The sequence below is a fragment of the Arvicola amphibius genome, chromosome 4 (genome assembly GCF_903992535.2).
Source record: "Arvicola amphibius chromosome 4, mArvAmp1.2, whole genome shotgun sequence".
Taxonomy (NCBI): Eukaryota; Metazoa; Chordata; class Mammalia; order Rodentia; family Cricetidae; genus Arvicola; species Arvicola amphibius.
This window is the reverse complement of record NC_052050.1, coordinates 121830304-121844600: the sequence shown is the minus strand read 5'-3', so window position 1 is coordinate 121844600 and position 14297 is coordinate 121830304. Positions and strand designations below refer to the sequence as shown.

The 14297-nt window shown below is 37.6% G+C and overlaps 1 long non-coding RNA gene across 1 annotated transcript; it reads left to right on the top strand.

Annotated features, from left to right (window-relative positions):
* Positions 1 to 18: 18 nt before the first annotated feature.
* Positions 19 to 3558, top strand: LOC119812371. Its single transcript, XR_005285076.1, has 2 exons — positions 19 to 2119; positions 2229 to 3558. It is a non-coding gene; the product is annotated as an uncharacterized LOC119812371 (long non-coding RNA).
* The last annotated feature ends 10739 nt before the right edge of the window (positions 3559 to 14297 follow it).

The window sequence follows — 14297 nt, the reverse complement described above, 5'->3', positions numbered from 1 at the left end:
ACTTCCCTTCTTCCCAGCATTCTGTTCTGTCTACTCCACCCACCTATGTTCTGACCTATCAGACCAAGCAGTTACTTTCTTAATTAACCAATGAAACAACAGATAGATATAAACACTCCTACATCACTAATCAATGTGGCAAGTAAAGTCTATAGTGAGGACTTATTTTCACAATGCTGTAGCAAATACAATATCTGTATTTGAGTACTCAGAGTACGCAGGCATGCCTGGTCCAGGACCATAGTAACACCACCTCAGAGGATTCGACCAGTTGAATTTCTGATGTTATATTGATATGTCCCTTATGGGTGACCATTTTGGTTTTACCTGATGTTCTGTAATAGCTTTAAGCAGGAATAATGCTATTAAAATATATGGTTTTTATTCTCTACATTATGAAAAGCTGATGTGTTACTTGGTTTTCTTTGGATTTCTCTTTGATGGAACACTCAGTAGGGGAAAGTTACTAATCCATAGAAATCTCTGATCTTTGGACAACTAATATTCAGTATGGATTATTTCTTTTGAAAATCACATAAGGAATTCTTTTTTATAATTTTACTAATCTCTTGTACCAAGGTAGGGGTTGCATTAGAAAATGTCAATAAGTATGTTGTCTAGCTTGGCATTGTTTTCCAAATTTCTATCAACTATCCATGACTGACAAGTACAGAGACACCATATGTCTGATTTCTCAAAATTATTATTTACTCCATTATTTAATCATCATTGTTTTAATCTATAGTCATTAATAAGATGAATGTATTATATTGTTGTCAATACTGTTAGTACTGTTTTGTTTTTTAATATACACAAGTATTTGTTGCCCTTTGAAAATAACTCATGATATTTGTTCTCAGGCAATTCTACCTATCCCAATTACTTGGGAAGCCACTTTCAAAATGTTCACTACCAGCACAGAGTTTGGAGTACTTAATTTGAACCCAGTTTAATAAAAATGCTTAAACTACTTTACTAAATAGTTTTAGCCCAGTTTAGTAACGGTCCTTTACAAAGCAAGTGTTTGGTGTCAGAAAGAGGAAATACCTAGATTATTTACCCGGAGGATTCATATGAACGCTACTCAAGAGTATATGTCTAACGCAACAGGCAATGAGAAAACTATTAACCTCAGTCTGTTCTAAAAATGTTGATAATTTCACATTCTTCACATATTTGCATTGACTCATATTGGGATAATTTTCTATGACTATTTCACTAATGACTTCTAATATGTTGATACTTATTTCTGCTAGCCACGATATAAACTAGTCCCCTCAAATCCCTTCCATGAACCATTGCCAGCTCCACATTCCTGCATGTGGTAGTTTTGCTTTTGCTTTCTCTGATCTGATACAAGCGGCTAAGTGGTTCTGGAAATGCATTTTGAGTGAATTTGGAATGTGAGACCTTCCCAGATTCTTTTGTATTTTGTCAAGCATGGCAACATGCTGATTGGTGCTCCCAACTGCTTGTGTCCTTGAAAACTATAATGAGAAGACATCCCTGACAGTACCCAGTGGACATAAATTATGATTCAGACTATCCTAACTGATATATAAAATACACCAATCAGGTAAGGAGTTTTGTGAACACTTCTAAAATATGATTAAAATATGATTATTTAAAAACCTCAAAATGAATTTTTTTCCTGCTTAGACAAAGATAACCAGGAAGATAGTGATAAAATAATCATTCTAAAAATGTTTTTTAAAGTGTTGGGGGTAGTTCCAGATGATGTTTTCATAAGGAATCTCTCATATTTTTTAAAAGAAGCCTATACACCTGTATTCAGTGATTCCTAATGATGTAGGAAAAAAAATTCACACCAGCATGGTACTGCCACGGATTCAGGAACTGTTTTCAAGGATGTTCCTAGAACAGAAATTTTACAAGACTGAGATGTCTCCCTCCTGCAAGAGGGCACATTTGTTTGTGTCTAATACTGTTCTGTTTCTCTGTGAAGAAAATGGCAGGTGGCTTTGTTTGCAGCCCCTAATAAAAGACTGAGATTTCCCAAGACCATGTGTGATGCTCACATTGTAGACTCTTTCTGGAATAAACAGACACCAGTGAGAGGAGGTGCCACAGGTGGATCAACGCCAGGCAGCTCCCAAAGGTACTCTGTCCCATGTCCTGTTTGTATCTCATTTGATCCTCTAAAACCATGAGGTGGGGTGAGTAAGCAAGCCCTTTATCTCGGACATGCCTTCCATTCTGTCTTTCAGCTTTGATGACAGTGTGACAGGCTGATTTGTTTGCAGGTGAGATTGTTAATTTTGACTAACTTATTTGAGTTGAGTAGAGCCAGGAGCTAATGAAAATAGCCCTTATTTAGGAAGCCCATCTAAATAATCTAAATGGTAACTAAATAAAATATTCAGATGGTGACTAATACAAATTTTAACAGGTGACACAATACCTCACACGAAATATCAAATATTTCATGAAGTTCACATTTTCTCCTGTTTCAAAGTATTCTTAGGAGACCTTGACTAATTGTATTTTCTTTAATTAAAAATAGATATTTGTACTATATGTACAAAAACATCAAAACATCTATCTTCAATATCAACAGTCAAGTGATTTCTTTTGACTTTAGATGGTAAATCATAGGTACAGTATATTTTAGTTGATATTCCGTACCCAGGCAATATATCTTCAAAGTCCATAATTTTAAATTATTGAACATTTCTTTCAAATATCATGAGTTCTGATTTTCTGTGATTGAATTTAGTCCTAAGAACCCAAGAAAGCTAATCTAGGGTCCTTAATAGTACAATTAAAATCTTACAATTCAAATTCATTTGAATATATCTATTGCTGACATAAATCTTAATTGGAAAGCAATTCTGAAAATAAATTAATGTATTTTTGTTATTTTTCTGGTCAATTCTTAGTTAAGATCCCAGGCTTTTGGTTTGTTTTCTTGATTATTAAACTTGTCACATATTATGCAGTAGGTTTTCAACTCTTACACAATTAAAAGATAAGTTGATGAGGTCCTCAAAATATGAATTGTGCTGAATAAGTGTTCTGTGATTTCTGTTTTATTATATAACCCAGGGTCAGCCAGTTTTAGAAAAAGAAAGTCATATTTTACTACTGAGGAAATCACATCTACTTAAAGGATAAAAAATGACCACATTCAGCGTGGATATAATGGAAGTCGGAGCTGCTGTGTCCAACCTATTTGCCTCTGAGTTAAGGGGAGGAAAGTTATTTATGGGTCCAGTGCACGGATACTGCATTAAGAATTGGTCATTTGATTTAAACTTGTGACCTTTCCGAGTGGCGCATTAGATGTGTTTGCTTGTGTATTTTCTCTAATTAAAATCTTATTTCTATAATGTGAATGGTGACATATAATATTTTTAGGAAAATCAGAATCTTAGAAATAGTGGAGGTAAACAAAGTTATTCTAATTGCTTATAATCGATCTCATTTCTTCCTGACTTATATAAAACCCTTGAGCACCATGAATGTCAAAATACGTCTTTCCATTTCTAAATAAAACCAGCATTTTTCATCTTTTCTTGTTCTGTTCATTGTAATTAAGCCTTGTTCTGTTCATTGTAAATAAGGTCGAAAATAAAACCAGAGTTGTAGTAAAATAAATGTCAGACAATGCAAGCTAGCTTATGAGGCCGAGACAGTGTAGCACATGACAGTGCTACATATATTACACGTATTGGCAGACGTTAAGTTGGCGTTCATCTTCCCTCTAGGGAGACAATGTTAAGATAAGGTGGTATATTAGACACACGCAGAGGCGCACACACCGCCTCAAATGAACTTAATTACTTGAATTCAGACCCTGTTCTCTGCCAGCGATTAACTATGTGAACTTGACAATTAGCTTGATTTGATTGTTTCTCAGTTATCTACACTGAGGGAATAAAAATAAAGCACCCACACTCCAGTCTGATGTTGGTCTCCCTCCATCCCAGATTCATTCGCCGAGTCTGGGGCTCAAGGTGATAATAAGGAGATAGGGCCTCTGGGAAATTGGTGAATCATGAGAGCATTAACTTCAGGGATGGGATTAGTGCTCTTATGAAAGTGTCTCAGACAAGATCCCTTCCCATTCTTCAACGAAGGCCCTGTCTGAAACACAGAAAGCCTTCCTTTCTGTGACATGTGATATATTGTCTCTCAGTCCAATATTTAAAGTATTTCAGTCATCTGCTTTTACCTTTCCTTTTCAACATCTTAATAGAGCAAAATTTACAAAAGGACATGTAAATGGTATAGAAATGAGACAGAAGAAGGAAAAAGCTGTCTTGCTCCCAAATGGAATGCACAGTCCTGTAGCAAATCTGAAAGAATCAACAGAACAGTGTGTCGTGGTACCACGGTAGCATTCAAGAATGCCCTCCAGGCGTTTGTCCCCTCTTATTCCATCCAGGCTGCCAGCCCGTATACACTGCTCAAAGGCAAGAGAATCTTCTACTGTACTGAATCCTTTCAGCACTATAGAGCAAACCTTACCAGCTTGATATCCAAGTACACATCTTTAATCCTTAGCAATCTACCACCTGCCCCCGAGAGATTCTTTTCATCTCCTAATGTGAAATTCATCCTTTTTGATTCCTCATACTTCTGAGGGTTTTAATAACAAAAATTCAAGTCCAAAGGTTCCTCTGAGAATTATGGCTGACTGTATACTGTAATCCCCTCTAAAATTAGACACAGGGCCAGCCAGATGTGCTCAGCTGGCAAAGACCCTTATTACAAAGCCTACTAGCCTGAGTTCAGTCTCTAGAACCTACGTGGTAGAAAGAGAGAACGGAATCCCATATGTTGTCCTCTGGGTCCCACACAGATTATGGCACACATGGGTACAACCTCCAGCACACAAAATTGATTGATTGACAGATCACTGATTGAGTAAAAGCACAGGCAGAAATTCCCAATCTGAGAGGAAGAAATAGTAGAGAAGCAATGGAGGACCAGAGCATAGCAAAACTGGAACTCAATGGGAAAGATATGGAGGTCCTCTGGCTCCTCGAGAAGCAACTGGGGAAGAGTTAACGCTGCAAGCCCCAGAGGCCTTACTCACCTTCACCATTATGACTTTGCCCTTCATCCCCCATGATCACACACTTGGCCTGACTCTCTTCACTGCACTGCGTCATTTCTACGGCAAGTAACCCTCTGCCATACCTGTAAGGAACCCCAATGAAACTCATTGGTTTGCCAAGTTAGACTATGTCGCTGTCCCTATTTTCGTCTTCAGTTTCCTATCTGTGGTGTGTTACCATTTATTTATATCTCCCTCAGAGAGTGGCACACAGTATTCAATCAGAACAATTAGTCCTTTACTCTTTAATTCAGCGGCACTCAAAATCTCAGAGCAGGCACAAATGGTAGAGAAATTCTTTGCCAGCATATTGCACGAACAGACTGTAGTGCTGTTCTCAAGAGTCCTCGTTTCTGTCTGAAACCTCATAACCATGGTCTTTGCGGCCCACGTATCTTTCACCATCGGCTTTTCTGCGTTCTGAACAGAATCACACACCAAGCTCTACTTGTAGTGGTCTAGGCTTTCTCTTGCATGTTTCTCCACACTCATCTAAATTCTTTCCGCTTCAAGGCCTGATGCACAGGTTTAATTACAACAGTGACCCCACTTCACTGGTGTCTGTTTTCTCTGTGAGTTACTTTTCGTGTCACTGACAAAAACACCCGAGACAACAACTTAAGAAGAGAAATTTCTTATTGTGGGTTACAGTGTCAGAGGTCATGCTGTCATGGAAGGGTCAGCATGCAGAGAGCGTTATATTGTGGCAGACCAAAATCACACAGGAAATACAGGATACAGGATTAGATTAGAGAAGAGCCATCTCCCAAACACACAGATTGACTCATTCCTGAGTTATGCTTTATTTCCTCCCTTCTTTTCTTATACCAATGAAGGTCTTATTCCAGTCAGTACATCAGTGTCTCGTGATCCAGTTGTCTTTGTAAATGTCCCCACGACCATCTTCAAATGTCTTCTTTGGATCCTAGTTATTTACTAGTTTTTAAATCCCCCCAGGTTTTTACTAATCCAATCAAGTTGGCAATAAGAACTATCACAATGTGAAATAAATAATACAGGGCAAATCTGCTTGGCTCACAATTTCAGAGTTTCTGTGCACAATAGCAGAGAGGGTATGATGGGGCAGATTAGCTTGCATCACGGTGGCCAGGAGAGAACATTACACTAGTGGAATTTTCCATATTTTCCCCTTTTGTTCCAGTCAGGCCTCTAGCCTATGAATCAGACTGCCTACATTCAAGGTAGGTCTTGCCCAAATAGTCAATCCTCTCACAAGGAAATGCAATGTGTTCTCACCTTGATGCTTACAAAACCAAAGCAAGCATAGCCAATAAATAGCAAATGAATGAAGAAATAGTATTGACAACAGATTGTGGAACGTGAGTGTGATTTCCAAAGCAATGCTCTCTTGAACAGAAGTGTGCCAATTTTATTTGGGAAGACAGAACAGACTCACATAAGATTACATTTTAGAGGCATTCATATTCCAGAAGATGCTTAATGAAGGAGTACATTTGTACACATGCTTAGTTTGACACAAATCAAGAAGGAAGGATGATGGATGAAATTTGGGTCATGCTTATATAAAGGTGATGTAACACATGTTCAGAAGGTTCAGGAACACTTGGAAATATGTTCTGCTGGTGTCATTAAGTTTTAACTGAGAAATGCAAGGCTATGTTGATGGTGTGTTGATGAAGAACTGTGTCCCTAAAAGTTACAGCCACACTTATACACAAACTCTCTGAAATGCTTTTGACCACAGACACATCTACAGATGTGCTTTACCAATCTCTTAGCTACTTCTCAATCCAATTAAGTTGCCAGTGAAAACAACTTACCACAACTGATTAAAATGACATTAAAAGCAATGATATAATTAGTTAAAAAAAAACCTAACAGCAACACATATAAAATCAGTCTGAGGAAAACTGTGAAATTCTTATGGAGGATATAAAAGTGGACATAAATAAATGGTTAGTGTTAACAGAAATCCACAAGCATCTGTTTAAGGGGATATCAAGGATTTATTAAGAGATAAAAAAAATATGCTTACAAATAGAGGATATGATAGATCTAGTTGCAGAGTCCTTAGAAAGCTGGGGACCAATCATAGTCTGCTTCATGCCACTGCCTCGGTCTTCACCACTCAAGAGAGAATGACCACCCCCCTTCCCTATAAGAGATCATGTCAGCAGACAAGAAGCATCACCTCTATTGGGCCAGATAGTCCAAGATCATTGCTAGAGATTCCCCTTTTTTCTTAAACAAGAAGATTCTAAACCTAATACAAAACACTATACAACAAAAATCATTATCAAGTATTGTTCAAAAGAAAGAAAGGGTGATAACAAACAAGATGGAACTACAACCAACAAGAACAATGTCAAGTAAGAAGCACATACTAAATTTTCAGCTCATAGGTAAATGGCAAATTAGAGTAGTCCAATAACTGTCCTATTCCTGGAGAATCTGAATTTAGTACCTGGTATCCTCTTAGTAAAGATATGAAAGGATGGTAACTGTGACTATATAGTCTTCAGCACCATCAAAGACCTGAAAAGGAAGTGACAGAGACAACTGGCTGCCTGGATAGGCAACATATGTTTCTCTGCAATGTTGGGCGCCCACTTCTAGCTACAGGCCTAGAATACCTGACAGACCACTTCCAGAAACAGGACATTTTGAAGGACTGTCCTACCATGTCTTGGCGAGGTTCAGTAGTTGTTTTTCCTTGTGTCCTGCATAATGACAACATGCTTACTGTCAGTAGCCAAAGCAAGGGCAGATCTTTGCCCAATAGGCTATTTTTGCCAAGAATAAGACTTATATGGAGTGTCTTTGAGAACCACCATCCTCTCATGAGTGGATTGGTGTGCTGCCAGGAGCAATCATGTCTCACATCAACAGAATTCTTCCACACATCACAAAAGTTATTCAAAATTGATCACACATTAAATGTAAAATTCAAAACTATAAAGAATAGAACATATAGAACGTCTAGAGGGACTTGGGCTTAGAGATTAGTTTTACATATAAAACCAACAGCAAGATCCATGAAATAGTTATTTCTGAAAGATACCAGCAAGAGAATGAGAATGAGGGACAGATTAGAAGACAAAACTTCCAAAAGACTTTTCTTATAATGAACTGTTTTTCAATACACAAAACCTCTTAAAACTGAACAAACAACAATGGGGTTATGAAATGAGTAAATGCTTGAATCATACACACAACAAGTAATAGAAAGAAAGATGTTTCACACTGTACAATAGGAGGGAATTTGAACTAAAACCATAATAACATGGTGCTATACACTGAGAATGTCAAATACTAGTGAGATTGTGGAGCAAGAAGAAACTCTTTCATTGTTTGGGAGAATACATGATGGCATATATAAAATGAGAAATAATTTGCATGGTCCTTATAAAACTAAACATGGTTTTACAACCAATTCTTTGCTCTTTTCCCACATAATTTGGCCTATATACATATCTTTTTACATGGACATCTTATGAATAACTTCCCAACTTGGAAAGAGCTAAGGTCTTTTCTTCTGGGTGAGTTTAGAAAGAAACTGTGCTATTTAACATCTGTACTGTTAGTCAATCAATACTAAAGGAAAAGCTTGCAAGCATGGGAATTCATGAATCTTAAATGATTTTACTAAGAGAGAAAGATGAAAAGATTGCATAGAGTAAAATTTCAATTGTGTAGTATCCTGTGAATAAAGTGGAGACAGTTAAAATGTCTGTGGTTCCCAGAGTTGATGGAAGGAGGTCAGACCATCAACAGAACATGAGGAATTTTCATGTAAATAAACTATTTTATTCAGTGTTGTTATATTGGCAGGTACTGGCCATTATTCAATATTAATTTATCAAAAACCAATGGAATTCACCAAGTAAACCCTAATAAAATCCATGAACTTTGAATGGCAATAAGGTTCCTAAATTGTAGCAAATATACCATTTTTTGTGTGGTGTTATAGCAAATGTTCCATTGTGATAAGCAAAGCTATGGCCAGGGCAAGATAGGTTTATAGGAACTCCTTGTATATTCTGTTGCGAACATAAAAACTTCTCTAAAATATAATCTTTTGAAAAGAATAAAAATAAAAAAATATATTTATAACTTCATTGAAAACTTGAAAGATCAGTGAGGCTGTTACAACTACATTTCACATGGTGAGGATTCTCGGGAGTTGTGTATGAACTGCCCTCTTGGGATACAGGCAAGCTCCATTTGTCAGCACCCTGCCAAGCCTGCTTTATACCTTTATATTCTGTGCTGGGCCCTGGGTGCCTGAGTTTGTGACCCCTGCTGTGGAGGAGCTGTAATGGCTTCATTCCCTTCCTCATTTGTGCATTCGACTTTGAGATTTAGTACTTGAGTTACAATACAGACAACACTGAGTAGAAAGTCAGAACACAGGGTTCATAGTAGTGGTGAGGGCAGAATTCCAAATAGAAGAGAGGGATGGCAATTTTACTGAAAAGAAGAGCCAGGAAATTCTCTCTTTTTTTTAAAGATTTATTTTATTTATTTCTGTGTGCATGTGTGTGTGTTCACACGTGTGTTGTGTGGGTACCTGCAGATTTCAGGAAGCAGCTGTTGGTTCCCTTAAAAGTGAAATTACAGGCTTTTGTGACTTCCACCAAGTAGGTGCTAGAAACCAAACTTCATTCCTCTAACAGAACAATAAGGTTCTTAACCCATCCATCTCTCAAGCCCAAACCCCGGGAGTTCTTGTAACTCAGTTTTCATAATAAACACGTATACAGTTTTATATGAATTTGCCTCTAAGACCTCATTTTACCATGGGTACCAATCAGATCTCAGCTCTTCCCCTAACTATGGAATCCCCAAATTATGAGGTTATAGGCTTTTCCTTTGAATCTTACATTTCTCTCAAGCCTGCATCTCTCTGCACTCAGTACAGAGTGGCAAACTAGTAAGTACCTATTCCTATTACCCAGAATCAAATCACCAGTGTCACCTGGAAAGTTATTGAATACACAGGATTGCAGGATCCTCCCCCAGTATAATGAATCTAAATCTGTACTTCCCCAAGTTTCCCAGATAACTCCTAAGTCCGTGAGAACCTGAGCAGCTCTAACCTAAGTAATACCAAGTTCTTTGCCTGATAACTCACCGCGTGAATTTGAAAGAACACAGCACTTGAATTTGACAAATCTAATCTGGAATATGTTTTCTGCTACCATGCTGTCTGGGTATCACTGGGGAAAAAATTGCACTTCCCTGGCGTTTTATGTCATATTAAGGATATTAATGCATGTTTTATAATATTTAAAGTATTTATAAATAATAGAGTACCCCATACAGTGTCGGCTCTACAGTAGGACTGAATAGATTTTATTTCCACTCCTTGCTTTCTCCTTCTTGTGGGATCAATCAATAGTCTATAATTCCATGGCTTTCGGTCCCTGCTACAGATCTTACTTCCTACTGCCTGTGCCCTTATGAAGAAAAAAAATGCATGAAATACTAAATCTTAACAAAATTAATTTTAGATTCTTTAAATTAATATTTATTGACTAGCGCACTATATAAAATTAATCCAGGCTTTACTTATTTATGTATTGCCTGTGAGTATATGTGTACATGCATACATGTGTCTGTGTGTCTGTGTGACTATGTATGCATGCCATAGTGTATGGGGAAGTCTGAGACAACTTGTAGGAACTGGTTCTTTAGTGGGGTCCAGGGAAGGAGCTAGGGTCCTCAGGCAAGCACTAAAACTTCTCACTGGCCCCCATCTTATTTTTTAAGTTATCAAAATGATACTGTTGCTTGAAGGCAAGATTTGAGTTTCCCTGGCGTGACAGGGCAATTATTGACTCGGATGATTCAGTTGCCTACTAAGCATTGTAACATAACCATAAAGCATTCTTACAGGAGAGAGACATCTCTGAAGACACCTTTCAAAAGGCTGCCCCATTGTGCTTTAAGATGATACACTTTTCTCTTACTGAATCTTTTTATTCAAACATTATTCACTTATCTAAACATTTTCCATTTTGAATTCACTAGACTGTGACTTTTCTGTAAATCTTTTATGAACCTGGTCCCTCATGGGTCCCCTTTAATTGGTTAAGGATTATCACCCAGACCCAGAAAGACAATTATCACATGTACTCTCTCATCAGTTGCTTTTAAACATAAAGCATAGAAAACCAGCCCACACATCACAATCACAGAGAACCTAGACAACAATGAGGACCCTAAGAGAGACATACATAGATCTAATCTATATGGGAAGTAGAAAAAGACAAGATCTCCTGAGTAAATTGGGAGCATGGGGACCTTGGGAGAGGACTGAAAGGGGAGGGGAGAAAAGGGGAGAGGAGCAAAGAAAAATGTAGCACTCAATAAAAATCATTTTTTAAAAAAGGATCATCAGTAGAGAACACTGTTAAAACCCTAGGCATGCTTTCTCTAAAAACCCATGGCACAGAACTTTTCCAGGGATGTGGTGCCAAGGTACAAATGATAACAATTCATGTCTTCATACTAATAAGCACCATCAGAACTTGACTTGTCAAAGCAAGACATGCTTCTATGAGCAGCCATGTTTTAGGAGAAGTTTGTTTATAAAACTAAATCATTAATGGTGGGATTGAAATAAAACTACTTGAAAGAAAAAAGGGGGATTGGAAATCTCTGCTACTAATATAGTCTGATATCCATTCTTTCAAGACACAGAGTATCAGAAGAGATCAGTTCTCCAGTCTGCAGAGGGTTTCCTTCTGTCATCTTGCAAATCTAAACGGCAGTTTTATCTTCCAATATGGAAGAATAAACACACACTTTTCAGGCCCCTCTCCCCAGATCATTTTCTAAATCACAAAGTTCGTGTCCAAGTTTGTTCTGGCCTCACTCAAAATCCCCTTTTGCTTTCTTCCTTCTTTTCCTACCTGTCCTTATAAATAAATTCTCAGTCCTTTCTCAATATTCATACCACACCATGAATATTTCTTTAGATTATATCATGTATGTTCTTAGGTAGACACACTGGCCAACATGAATATTTCTACATTATTATTAAAAGGATTTTTCAAACTTACATTAAACCTGAAGTTGATGGTGTAGGTAATATTCATGTCTTTGGGTCTAAACACTTATGAACTTATACTTAGCTATTCTTAGGCTTATAAAAATTATTTTGATGTTTAGGGTATATGTAAAAAACCTGCCAGGTTTAAGACTTTTTCTAGATTGATGCATTTGATCATGAGAATGAAACTAATTGTGTTACCTGTAAATAATACTGCAAGTCATACTATTTTGGATTTTGAACACATTACGTACTTTTATATATGTTTTCTTAGGTTTTATAATGGCCGTTTTCGGTGCTTTGCTCACTTGGATACTTTGGTAATTCTAGCACATCCGAGAGAGTTTGGATATCCCCCACACCTACTTGCATTCAGGCAAGTCCCAGCCAGTCATTAGTGGAGAGGGATTATCCCTCCACAGCTGCAGGAGACAGTTTCACCGGGCACTAAGACCAGAGAGCCTTGGGCTCCCAGTGCAGGTGCCTTCCTCATCCTTTGAGATTCTTGCCTGCTTTAAGATAGCTGCTTCAAGGGTCAGGGAGAGCTGAAAGAACTTTCATGGGGCACAATTTTTATACATGTCTTTTACCTGGAGATTTTCCATAAGCCAGCTCAGGACCTCTCTGCTTGGTATGCAATACAGAAATAACTGGGTAAGTCTCACAAATTGAATTGAGCTGACCATGGATTTGGAGTTACTGCCTTCCCCACTGAGTTAAAGCCAAATAGAGTTGCCTCCCTGGGCTAGGCTTTGATCAGTTGTAGGGTACTTCCCTCTCCCTGACTTAAAAATACATCCAGTCTCCAGCACTGGTTTTATTTAATGTTCTTGTTCACTTCACTGGAAATGCTTTTGCTCGGGCACCTGCTGGCTGTGAAAGTGATTAGGATTTCATGGGACCGGAGCATTTCATTTCTAGTAAGCCACACCACGGCCCATAAATTAATATAGGATTATGCTTCAGCATCTACTCCGCAGGCTTGTTTTGAACTGAGAAGAAAAGGCAATTGAAGGATGAAGAAGGAGGAAAGAAATGATGAGATGAAACGTGAACGCTGTTACAAACCTGACAGTATGTATTAGCATAAGCACATTCTCTCTGGAAGGAACTGAGCAACTTCTCCCATTGTATAGTTGTCCTTTGTAAGTACTGATAAGGGTCATTCTGTCCACTCAAAACGGGACTCATCTTCCACATGAAAAAATCTTACCCTTTGTCAGAATGTATACAGGTAACCTTAAGTGTCTCTGAAAGCCAGTTCAGCAACTGGAGTCACAATCCCAGCTGATCTCAGCATTATAGTCATTCTCACTAAGGTGTCAGAAGCATGAACAAAGGGGTCTCAGATCCTCCAAGTCCATGCTCCCAAAGCCAAGTGCTAGCAAGTGACCGTGGTCAATGTCAAGAAAAGTAAGAGATTCACACCCGATATTCATAGAGATATACTCTGCCTTAGTTCTAATACTTCCAAATAAAATAAATAATGTTGTAACTAGCAAACTATTGAGCCATGAGTCAATATAGCACACTGCCCGATTCTACACAGGCTGCAAGTTAAGACTAGATTCTTCAAAATTAAATTGTTGAAAAGGTAAAAGCAACAATATTTCCTATACAAGAAAATTATCTGAAATTCCTATTTTAACTTTATGTATATGCTGACAGCTGCTTTAGTTCGATGAAGGAAGAATGAAGCAGTTGAAACAAAGATCTCTAGTGGTGTGTGTGTGTGTGTCGTTTCTCAATTTCTGATTTTAGGCAAATGTTTGATCATTATACAACAGAAACATAGTAATAATGGATGTTAAAAGACAATTCTAAATTTGCTAGTGAAAAATGTAAGAATGCATTTAATATGGTAGTTACTTCTTATAGTTAAGAATCAAAATGAAACTAGCAACTGAAGAAATTTAGCTCTAAACCTACTGGGTTTTTTTGTTTTATTCATTCAAGCAAAATTATATTTCAGGTGATAGAAAAATGTAGATTTCTAGATAGATCAAGCACTGTATCAGGTAACTTTGCTAAATAAAACCAGATAAAGGTGCTAGTGTTTTGAAATTGGTAATCAATGGGGAAGATGGACAGTAATGAAGCAATCCCACAATGCAATTTGTGATGGGCATAAAATACCCATGATAAAAATTCATTTATTAATGCCAAAATGGTCTT